Source organism: Charadrius vociferus, unplaced genomic scaffold (genome assembly GCF_000708025.1).
Source record: "Charadrius vociferus isolate BGI_N301 unplaced genomic scaffold, ASM70802v2 scaffold255, whole genome shotgun sequence".
NCBI classification, from domain to species: domain Eukaryota; kingdom Metazoa; phylum Chordata; class Aves; order Charadriiformes; family Charadriidae; genus Charadrius; species Charadrius vociferus.
This window is the reverse complement of record NW_009648785.1, coordinates 947,118-957,474: the sequence shown is the minus strand read 5'-3', so window position 1 is coordinate 957,474 and position 10,357 is coordinate 947,118.

The following is a 10,357-nucleotide window of genomic DNA, read 5'->3' as shown; positions in this document are numbered from 1 at the left end:
TCTGAGGAGGACTCTGTTCGTCTGCCTGCGATCCCGATCCTGAATGCAGATCCGGAATCCAGTTCCCGTCCGTCACTGAGTCCAGCCTGGGACTGCCCCAGTGCCAGCCGGTGTCGTGATTGTCATCTCGGGAGCTTGATACGGTTTTGTATATATTTCATTTATGTTATTTTATTTTATTATTAATATTTCATTAAAGTAGTTTAGTTCCTTCTAAACTCGTAAGTCTCTTTTTCCTCCTCTGCCTCTCTCTCTGAAGAGGGGTAGAGGAGAGCATCTGTCGGTCCCATCTGGGGTCCTCCAGGTCCCCAGTAGCCGATTTGGCCTAAACCACGACAGAGGTAGAAAATCAAAAAACAAGCAAGAAGCAGACCCCTTTTGTTCTTTTAGCACAGCCATGCTGGTGTTGATGGCTCTGGGCAGCAGCACCTGCAGATGAGCACGGTAGACCAGCTTACTGCAGGGGCTCAGGGGAATCCCCCATCTCCCGTGGACTCTGGTGTCTTTGCCGGGGAGGAAGGACAAAAACAAAAAATCAACAAGCGGTGTAAAATTAAGTGCCTCTAATTTAAATAGAAGCTGCCTTGGGGGTTGCCTCAGGCCATGGAGGAGGTAATGACTGAGACTGGATAACAGCAGGGACTTCTGCTCAATCCATGCCATACTTTTTTGTCCTTATTTTGGCTCTCCAAGCGGCACCAGGTGGCTTCATGCTGCTCAGTCTTGGCCTGGGACACAGGAAAGGAGCAGTGATGGCTTTGGGCCTTGGCCGAGAGGGGTGAGCACCTTTTTCAGGATGCTGGCGCTCACAAGTCCCTCCAAGCTGTGCAACCTTCACAGACTTGTCCAAAGACCCATGGCTGTAACAGACCTTTAAAGATCGTCATGCAGCAAGTTTGGACCTAAAGCCAGCAGTATATTTGTATTCTGCTGGGAGAAAATAAATCAAGGAATGAACACAAAGATATTTATTTTCACTGGCACTTTTTTTCTTGCCTTTTCACAGCAATGTGATATGAAGGAGGGGCACGGGGCTAATGAATTTCGACCTGTTTAGTCATAAAGATTTATACCTGTGGCTTAGAGCTAATATTGACCAATCAAATGGCTCCCCAAATCCTCCCCATTTTATAAAAGTTAATCATAGCCTCATGGCAGCCCAGGTACAAAATAAATTTTGATTTACAACTATACTAAAATGATAGGTATTTTATGCTGATCATTAACAATATTTCACACTGGAGAGTTGTTATATTAGAAAGCAGTAAAATGGTGTGTATCACATAACGATATTATATTTGGGCACCACACAGAATACCAAGGGCTTATTGAATTTGTGTCTGAAGGAAACATTTGTTAAAAACATGACCATTGCAAGGGGGAAAAATGTGTATGATTTTCAGAAGTTTATTCTGCTAACACGTAGCTGGTGTTAGTGTAACCTTTCTGACTTTGGTGCTGTAAGTGATGCTGATTCATGTATTAATCTGCAACGACCACGGACAGGGCTGAATATTGAGATTTGATTCCTCTTTGGCCCATGGAAGCTGCAGAGGATATTGGTGTGGGTAGGATTAGATGTAATTTTATTCTTGCAACAGAGCTAAGGTTGTAAAAATATATGCTTGGTAGGTTTTTTTATTCACCTCGTTTCAAAAATTGTTTCCTGTGCTGGGGTTTAAAAACAAACAAGATTAATGTTGGGAATATCTCCAGTAGGTTTGTTGATATAGCCTCTGGCTTAATAAGCAAGACACAAGTACACGGTATAATTGCTCTGCAGAAGTGTGATACTCATAATCCTGATATCCAAGGGTTCAAAGAGAAGTTGCTTCCTAAAATATACATGTGCACGTGTGTGTGCTTTTACGGATCCTGGGTAGTTCTGATGAACACCTGATGGTGCACGGTCCAGCAAATATCCTCCTGAATTGGCCTCCGAAGGCAACTGTAGATAACTGCAGCACTACGGCAGCAGCAGCCTAACAACCCTTTCATTACAGTGCACCTGAAATAATGCATTAAAAAGTGCAGGAGAGTGGGACTGAACAAAAGGTCAGGAGAGCACTTTGTAGGCAGTGTGACTTTCCTGCCGTGTTGTTGTCTTCAGAAGTAACATCTTGAAAGCTTCAGCATTTTCAACATTTTATGCACAGGAACAAAGTTTTTAAGAGGTGGCCGCTTACGGAGGTGCCTGCATGAAAGCCAAGTTTTTAGCGGTCTCCTTGCAGTTGCATGAATGCTGACCCCTCTGGAAATACCACCTGGGGGGGTGTGCCTATTTTGTGCAATTGGTTTAGGTGTCTGAAATTTCATCTGAGGAGGTACCTTTCGTGTGGCTCACCGCAGGAAGTGTGACTGAAGCACCACGTCTCAGCTCACTGACAATTTTATATTGCTAGGTACAAGAGAGCTGCTGTTAAAAGACTATACTTATGCACACAGCTTTCAATCACTGTTGTCGTAGGAATTGCATTTGTAGATGCAGGAATCATCAGTGCAGCAGGTGACAAATAAGGTTTATTTCTATTGTATGTGAGGTCCTAGTAACCAGAAACGAATCAAGTCCTCTCCTCCCAGCTCACTCCTCTCTCCCGTTGTATGTGTGACTGTATAGGCACTGAAAAATAAGGCATTTTCAGTCTGTAAATCCAAATCAATTTTAGGCCAGAGCCACTAAAATAAGTCAATTTGTGGCAAGTCAGGTTATCCAGTCTAGGGGAAAAAAGTCCAAATAATGCAGGAGACCGCAGACATGATGAAAACATCCAAAGTGAAATGGATCTGCTCAGACAGTGACAATTCTGCTCATGGATGTACCAGGGTTAAATGTTCTAGGCTTTCAAATGCCTATCTTTAATCTACTTATTTGTTTATCTCTCCTGTATTTCAGGATTTGCTCCATCGAATTGCCTTGAGCTTTGCTTCTCCAATCATGTGTTCAGAGCCTACGTAACTTACTTTCACCTGTCTATTTTCCAGTAGCTACTTGGAGGGGCAGGGAAACAGAAAATCTACCAATTATTTGGCTGATCATTTTAGAGAGATGGCATGAAGAGAGGAGATGAGTGTGTGAATGCATTATTTGTCTTGTTTTAATCATAGCTGTTATTGGGTTCGAATTCCTTGGATGGAAGGAAAAGAAAGCACTCTTGAATTAATGGTGAAAAGCTTGGAAACCGAGAGAGTTGACAAAGTACTTTAACAGCCTGCTGCTCTCTGAATGGCAGCTGATAATGAGCTCACAAACTTGTGACTTGCGAGAGCTCATCCGTGAAGGGGGAATGTAAAAATTGCTTTTATGAGTTCTAAAACACTCATAACTTTATTAAGTTTCCCTTTTCACTACTAAAATAAGTTTAATTGCCCTTCATGGATGAGGAATTATGTTTATTCTAAAGTGATTCATTTTTGTCTCCTGTTGAAGGGATTCTTTTCTTTTGCCTTTTCTTGTGCATTTATCAGCTGTGAGCATGGCGATGAAAAGAGGGGAGGAGAAAGCTGTCACCAAAGCCCTGGCAAACCGATGGTGCTTAATTCCTTGTTTCCACTTGATGGGTTTATACTGTGCCAGTTTTTCCAGTGGCATGAAGGGAGTCAGCTCTCCTGTTCCCGTTGACAGTCAGTGAAAGCTGGGAGCCCCGTAAACATTTCACCATGACAAGCTCTATAATTAAAAATAATTATAACAATGAACAGTCAGCAGCGACCAGTCTTCAACATATTTGTGCATGTTTAGTTTTTAGAAATAGTATCTTGTGATAGTCACAGTTACAGTCTTTGCCATGCTAGTTGGATGCTCAGCAGGTGAGGTTTGGTTGATGTGTAGTTATTCTGGAAGGTTTCAGTCCATGAATACATATGTGCATGTTGTGTACTACAAGATTTCCCAGAAATCACGTAGACTGAAGGACTGCTGCACCAGTCTGCTTTGCAAGGGTTTCTCAAACCCCACAATCTGCTTGCCAGAGTTAAGCCAGACTTCAAGAAATGAAGCTTGAAGGGCTCTCCTTCCTTTTCCTGTAAGTGGTCTTCAAGGAGGGAGAGCAAATATTCGACCAACAACTTTAACATGAACAGTGTCCTTGTGATTAAGTTGGATTTTCTCATTAATAGTAGTTTGTTTCTACATTTCTAATCTTAGTGACCAACATTTGGAAGTTCTTACTCTGTTAGAGTCAAGATCTTTTGATAAATTAGGCTGAGAGTAAGAAGAGACAGTAGCTGTCTGCAGAAAGACCTATGAACTCCACCATGGACCAACGTACCTTTGTGCTGATTGCTGGGAAAATACTTGAAAGAGGAAGTTGTTGCCATTCCTAAATTTCTGCAGTACTTCACTAGAGACTTTGGCATCTACAGATAGCACAGCACAACACAGAATAACTCCAAGAAAACTGGAATTCAGGACTGAAAAGCAGAAATGAAGTGGAAAGCTTTGTTCCAGGGCAAGGAAATGAATAGACAGAAGGTGGAGAGCAAAATGTTGAAGCAAAGGGAGCATTTATTAAGAACCTGGCAGCCAAAGATGGGAATGTTTTATGATTGCAGCGTCACTGTCTCCTGGTTGTTTGGCTCCCTTTCTAGCTAACCAGCTTGTTTTGTCCCAGAGATTTAATTTCCCGTACACACAGTTTGTCTCATCACTTTCACTTTTTTATTAGTGGTGATGAAAAGTCCAGATCTTTTCCTTTTTGCATTTTGGCAAGATTCAATAATCTCTTCAGCAAAGTCACAGGCTGAACCATACTTTAAGCAAGCCTAGCAAGATGGATTTAAAGTTATAGATTTTAAGTTTAGTGCAAAACACACTTGTCTTGGCAGCAGCAGCGACTGTGGAGAGGCAGGGAAGTTTTGATTCACTGGTTGTAAGGACCATATGTAGCTATAATATTGTAGTCTAGTTACTTACTCCAGCAGAAGTTACAACTGGGCAAAGGGACTTGCTGACCAAGGTCTGTCATAGAAATGGGTACAGCTCACCAGTTCTTGCAAGTAACCCTTTCCAGAAAGTCAGGCTGGTCCCTAGCTCCTATTGGTTAGCAAACATTCAGAGTTTTTTGTTAACAAAGATTCAGAGGTTTTTTTTCAATTTCTGCTACAACTTTTTACAGATATGTTGTTTCCAGCATCCTGAAAATGACCATGGCAGTTCCCCTCCCCGTAGTCCTACACCATGGGGCAAGACCAAGGATTTATAAGATGTGCCAGAGATAAGGATATGTTCCTGCTCATTCCCAAGGGTTTCTTTGGGAATTTCATGGACTTGTGGCAGTGTGACCACTCTCTTCAGGACAAGACCAACAAGAAAAGCATCCAGTTGAGTATTCACAGATTCAGCCAAGATGTTCAAATGCTTCTACAGCTTCTCTCACACAAATGAGTGGTCTAGGCTCCACCTAAGCTAACATTACACTTCTGCAGTCTACAAGTGAGTGAGTCTGCCAAGACGTTTTCTTAAGTTCAGGGAGACAAACATTTTTAAGACATGATCGTACAGGTCTTTGGGATGAGAAGAAATGCATCTTAACTTCTCTGAAAATTCCCTGGCTGAGTTTCCAATAGCCACACAAGGAGCCCAGGGTAACTACCAACTCCTACACAGAAGTCTACATTTTATGTGTCTAAATTCTGTTAGATTAATTCCACAGTAATGACCATGGTAAGTCAATATTCCAGTCAACAAGGAGCCCTCAAATTAAGTCTTTTGATTGCCCTTCTGTCCTTCATAATGCCTGATGAAAATAATTTCCTTTTATTTTAATACTGTGATTTCAACCTGGAAATTCAGATGAGTCTGGACCTATTAATACATTTGTAACTATTCTGTGATTCTGTGATTAATCAAGAAACTGGGCTTTTGCCTTAAATTATGTTTCCTTGCTGCTTCTTCAGAGTGCTTATTCTGCACTGTAAGGTGAAATGTGTTAGGTTAACTGCATTAAGAAAAGAAAATTGAGATTCGTGTTTGCGGGATCTATCTAAACACCATCTCACCCTTGATGTTACAGTCTAATGGGATTTGAATAATGTACTGGTATCTAAACTCTGTATACAGATTGAATCTAAATTATTTGTATGAAGGATTCAAGGACATCACTTGTATCCTTGCTGCTATTCCCTCTTGCCCAACTGGTCTACAGCTGGTTAAGAAAACATTCCCATTCTTACTTTTGAGATTGATGCAGAAAGTGTTTCTTAGAGAAGGACTCAATATTACAAACAGAACTCTGAGCTTATAGAGGAGAATTTGCCACAGCAAAGCACCGCATCTTGCAAACTCATGATAAATTTCCCTAAATACTGTATGATGTATCTGGCTCCTTGATTAAATAATTTGCTACAATAGAAATTGTTTTATGGGTTCAGATATGAATAAGTCTCACTTACCTTTCATCACCTAACTGTTGCACAGAAAATCATCAACAGAGTTTGATAAAAACTGATTTATTGGAATTTTTGCAAAGGGGAATGCTTACATGGGAAATCAAAACTCTTAAATAGTGTCTGGTTGCTGCCTGGATGGTGATGGGAGCCTGAGTTGCAAGGAGCCTCTCTATCTGGATCATATGAGAATTCCCAAAGTGCAGTTCTTATATCCAGCTCCTACGTGTCCAGTACAGCAAACCTACAATCTATAGTTATTGGTTATCTTAAACTGCAGACAAACATCTCCTATCTTAGTAAAAAAGTACAACAGTACAGAATAATAAAAACCTGTCCTTTGTGACCTTTTCTGTATCTGCAAGAGAAGTTTCTACTGTCTATTTTCTTACCTATGTAAAATTTGATCAATTTTGCAGTGAGTAATACCTCAGAGAGACCAGATTCTCCATCCAGGGTATTAATCAACATGTCAAAATGTACAAATTGCTCTGAAACATAAATATTGGTCTAGGCATGGCAGGCACTGCCTGGGGAAGTCTTCAGAATGCTCCAAAATCCCCAACTGGAGAGTTCCTGAACCAAATAGTGAAACGCTTTGTGTGAAAGGTGGCAAGGAGTGCAGTCAGTACCCTTGTTTCAGGTGGGTCCGTTGCTTGAACTTCAACCACCCTCTCTTCTGTGCAGCTGTGGAATTCCTGGCCATGCAAGGTATGGGGTGTACGCACAGGCGCAGCCCTGATTGCCCTCTGCACTGCAGCTATGACTACAGGACAAACTGATAGACTTCCATATCTCTCACCCAAACATAGGTGTCTTCCCAGGCCTCCTGTCCAGTGAACAAACTAGAATAGTCCACTGGGATCCAAGCCACTGTTTAGTAGTGCGACTTCTTTCCAATGACTCGGTAGTAAGCTTGCTTCCAACTTGGGTGCTCTGAACTAGATTGGGTAAAACCAGGCTTCGGTTCCTTTATCACCTGCGAATGGGCTCTCCTCACTTAACACAGCAGCTCCTGAAGAAGCAGACACACATTAGTTATCAGGTACATCATGGAAAGGTGTTCTGCCAGCTTGCAAACTCTTTCTGGCTTCCGTTTCCATGCTGGATGGTGACACAGTTGAACCAAAACTTACCCTGTAATAAAAAAAATTGAACTCAGGGCAGAAATTACGTCTGCTTAACATTCAGTAGCATCTTGAATCAACCACCAACATTAAATAGTTACACAGAAAATCGTCTCACACCCCCATGAGTTTCCAAGCAGGAGTTAAAGATCATCCCTAGTGCCAGATTTCCAGCTGCCTCTGGTAATTCTGGCAAATCCAAGGGTGAAAGGTGGCAGACAGTCCATGCAGAGACTGTATGGGCCTTTTCACAGCTGACTAGGTAACAAGAAGGGCCAGGAAGAAAGTAAGAGGGTAAGGCAATCCTGCAGGTTCAGGCAGAGTCATGTCATCACTCCAGACAGAGCAAACCATGGCATCTGGGTGAATGGAGGAACTCAAGATTCTTGATTGCACTGAACAGCCCAAGGTGCATGTCTTCTGTCCCCTCAACAGAAATCTGGGCTAATGACACTTTGTTGTATTGCTGCTTTCTGTGGGCTCCAGGCACTGAGCTACAAATTTCAAAGCCCAGAGTTTTGGCAACGGTATTGGTTATATGTCATTAATTTTGCAAAGCCAGTCTCAAAAATGATTGTGGCATTCTAGATAGAGTATTCCTTCTTCACTTTATGTGTGCACAATGCTTTAAAGAGCTAGGAGACAGTTCCAGACAGAGATATAGCCAGAAAACTCTAATGAAGGAGTAACACAAGGAGGAAGAGGCAAAGGATAAGTTTACCACTACTGAACCTTTCTTTCTTTTCATTTAGCTGTTCCCGTTTGCCCTGTCTTTCCCATCTGCTGTACTTCCGCATTTGAAGTTTTGGTACATCACTACTAGGCTGGACTGTTAATACTAGCAGTTTATTGACATTATTGGTTCACAGTATTAAAAATTCCCGGAGACCATGAAATGTTAATAAAGCAAAATATATTCATTCTTGTGAAAAAGCAGATGTAGGAAAAATGAATTGATCAGGAATGGGTGATAATCAGTTTCCTCTGGTAAGCACACAAAATAATTATTCATCCAGACCTTGCTGTTTAATTTGCCTCCTCTGCTCATGCATCTTACAGACAATCCATCAGCATTTCTCTGCTTCCACCAGAAGTAAAATGATATCTTAACAACACAGCTTTCAGATATGGATTGTTCAAGTATTATGTGCAAAGTATATCATCAAAGCAATCCCCTCCACAAAAATGTTTTTTTCAGAATCTTTAACCAAGTCCACAAAATGAAGATTTGTCAGGCTGACAGCATTCATTACAAATGGAAATTTAAAAATAACAGCATCATTCAAACTAAGTAGTGGCTGTTTGAAACAATGTCATGGTCTCTTTTGTAATGGCTGTTTAAGATTTAATGGTGGCACCAGCAAACAGAGGTCAACAATGTCTCTGATCCGACCTCTGGTCATTTTGCTACTGCCTTGCAAATTCCTCTTCAGAAAAGAAACTGAAAACAACTTGATAGAAATAGCAGGCTTATTATTGACCACAAGTTGGTAGCAGCAACATGTTGACTATAGAATCTTTGGACTAGGTTTGTGTCAGAAGTGGTGGTCTCTGTAAGAAATATGGTTCCTTACAGTGTCAGGCATTGTATAATGGACAGAAGCATTGTCCTGTCCCCAGAGACCTCACACACGTGGCACAAGTCCACAGACGAGGCTGATTCTGATCAAATGTGGCTGTCAGGAGTGGGAGTAGAGACCATGACATCCATTATAGTCATTGGTGAAATAGGTGCTTTTAGAGTCAGTCATCTAAAAGAAAGGTCTAACTGAGACTAGATGAGTTACATCCTGACTGTGCCCATCCGTCCCCATTGACTGTAAGGGTGACTGGCTCAGATGGAAACTTCTGTCCTGCGGGCATCCCAAATTAAGCGAAGTTATCCCACCTCAGAGACCAGCCCAAGGGAGTCAGTCAGATGAATGCAAGTCTCATCGGCTGCATTCCCAGCACAGCAGAGACAGAGGTGTTCAGTTCTGTTGTTCACAACTGCAATAGATCCTAAAGGAAGCAGTAGCTATGGTTAAAAACAATTGCTATCTCTGCCTTGCTGTCCTGGAATATTAAGGTATCTCCTGAATGGTTTACAATAGATGCCCAGGAAGATGAGGGTGAATCAGTCTCAAAATTTGGGCTCAGCCAGCAGTTGTTCAGAGCAGTTCAGGCTCTCCCTGGCTGTAGGTGGAAAGCCCACCACACACCTCAGCAGTGCCCCTGGGGCAAACTCCTGGAGGGATACCAGCCTCAGAACTACGGGTGGCACCCCCACCAAAAGCATCTAGGTGCCACATTCCTCTTCACTTGAAAGTATGTGCTCCTGTACATCAGCAGTCTTGGTCAGAGAAAGAGATGCGTGTGGCTCCTCACTTCCTTTTCTCAAGGAGCAGCGCAACAATTACTCAAATCCCACTTTTAGAGTGCCTGCCCCGCAGGAGCACTTCTAAGCTATGAAAACAGAACAGAGAGAAAGCTGTGGAAAACGTATCAAACTAATAAATTCCTGCCGGGGAGAAGGAGTGGGGTGTTTGGCTCTGGGCATGCTGGGCTGCCTATTCAAGATTGATTGCTCTGTTGAGCCCCATACCAGTGAGCTTTCTCATTTCCCTTCTGGCAAACGTTAACTTCCTTTGCTTTCCTGTTACGTTCACTAATCCTAGAGGGAAATATTTTGCTGACTACAACAATATTTTTTGTGCTAAATTATTCCACTCGTGCAAATCTGGCCCTGTGAGGTGCTCAGTCCTCTCTGCTCTCTCCAGAAATGAGTTGGGATGCAGAGAAGCCGATGGTTTGCAAAAGGATCATAAGATCTTCCAGGTTCACGCTCACTGCAAACAAAACAAGGC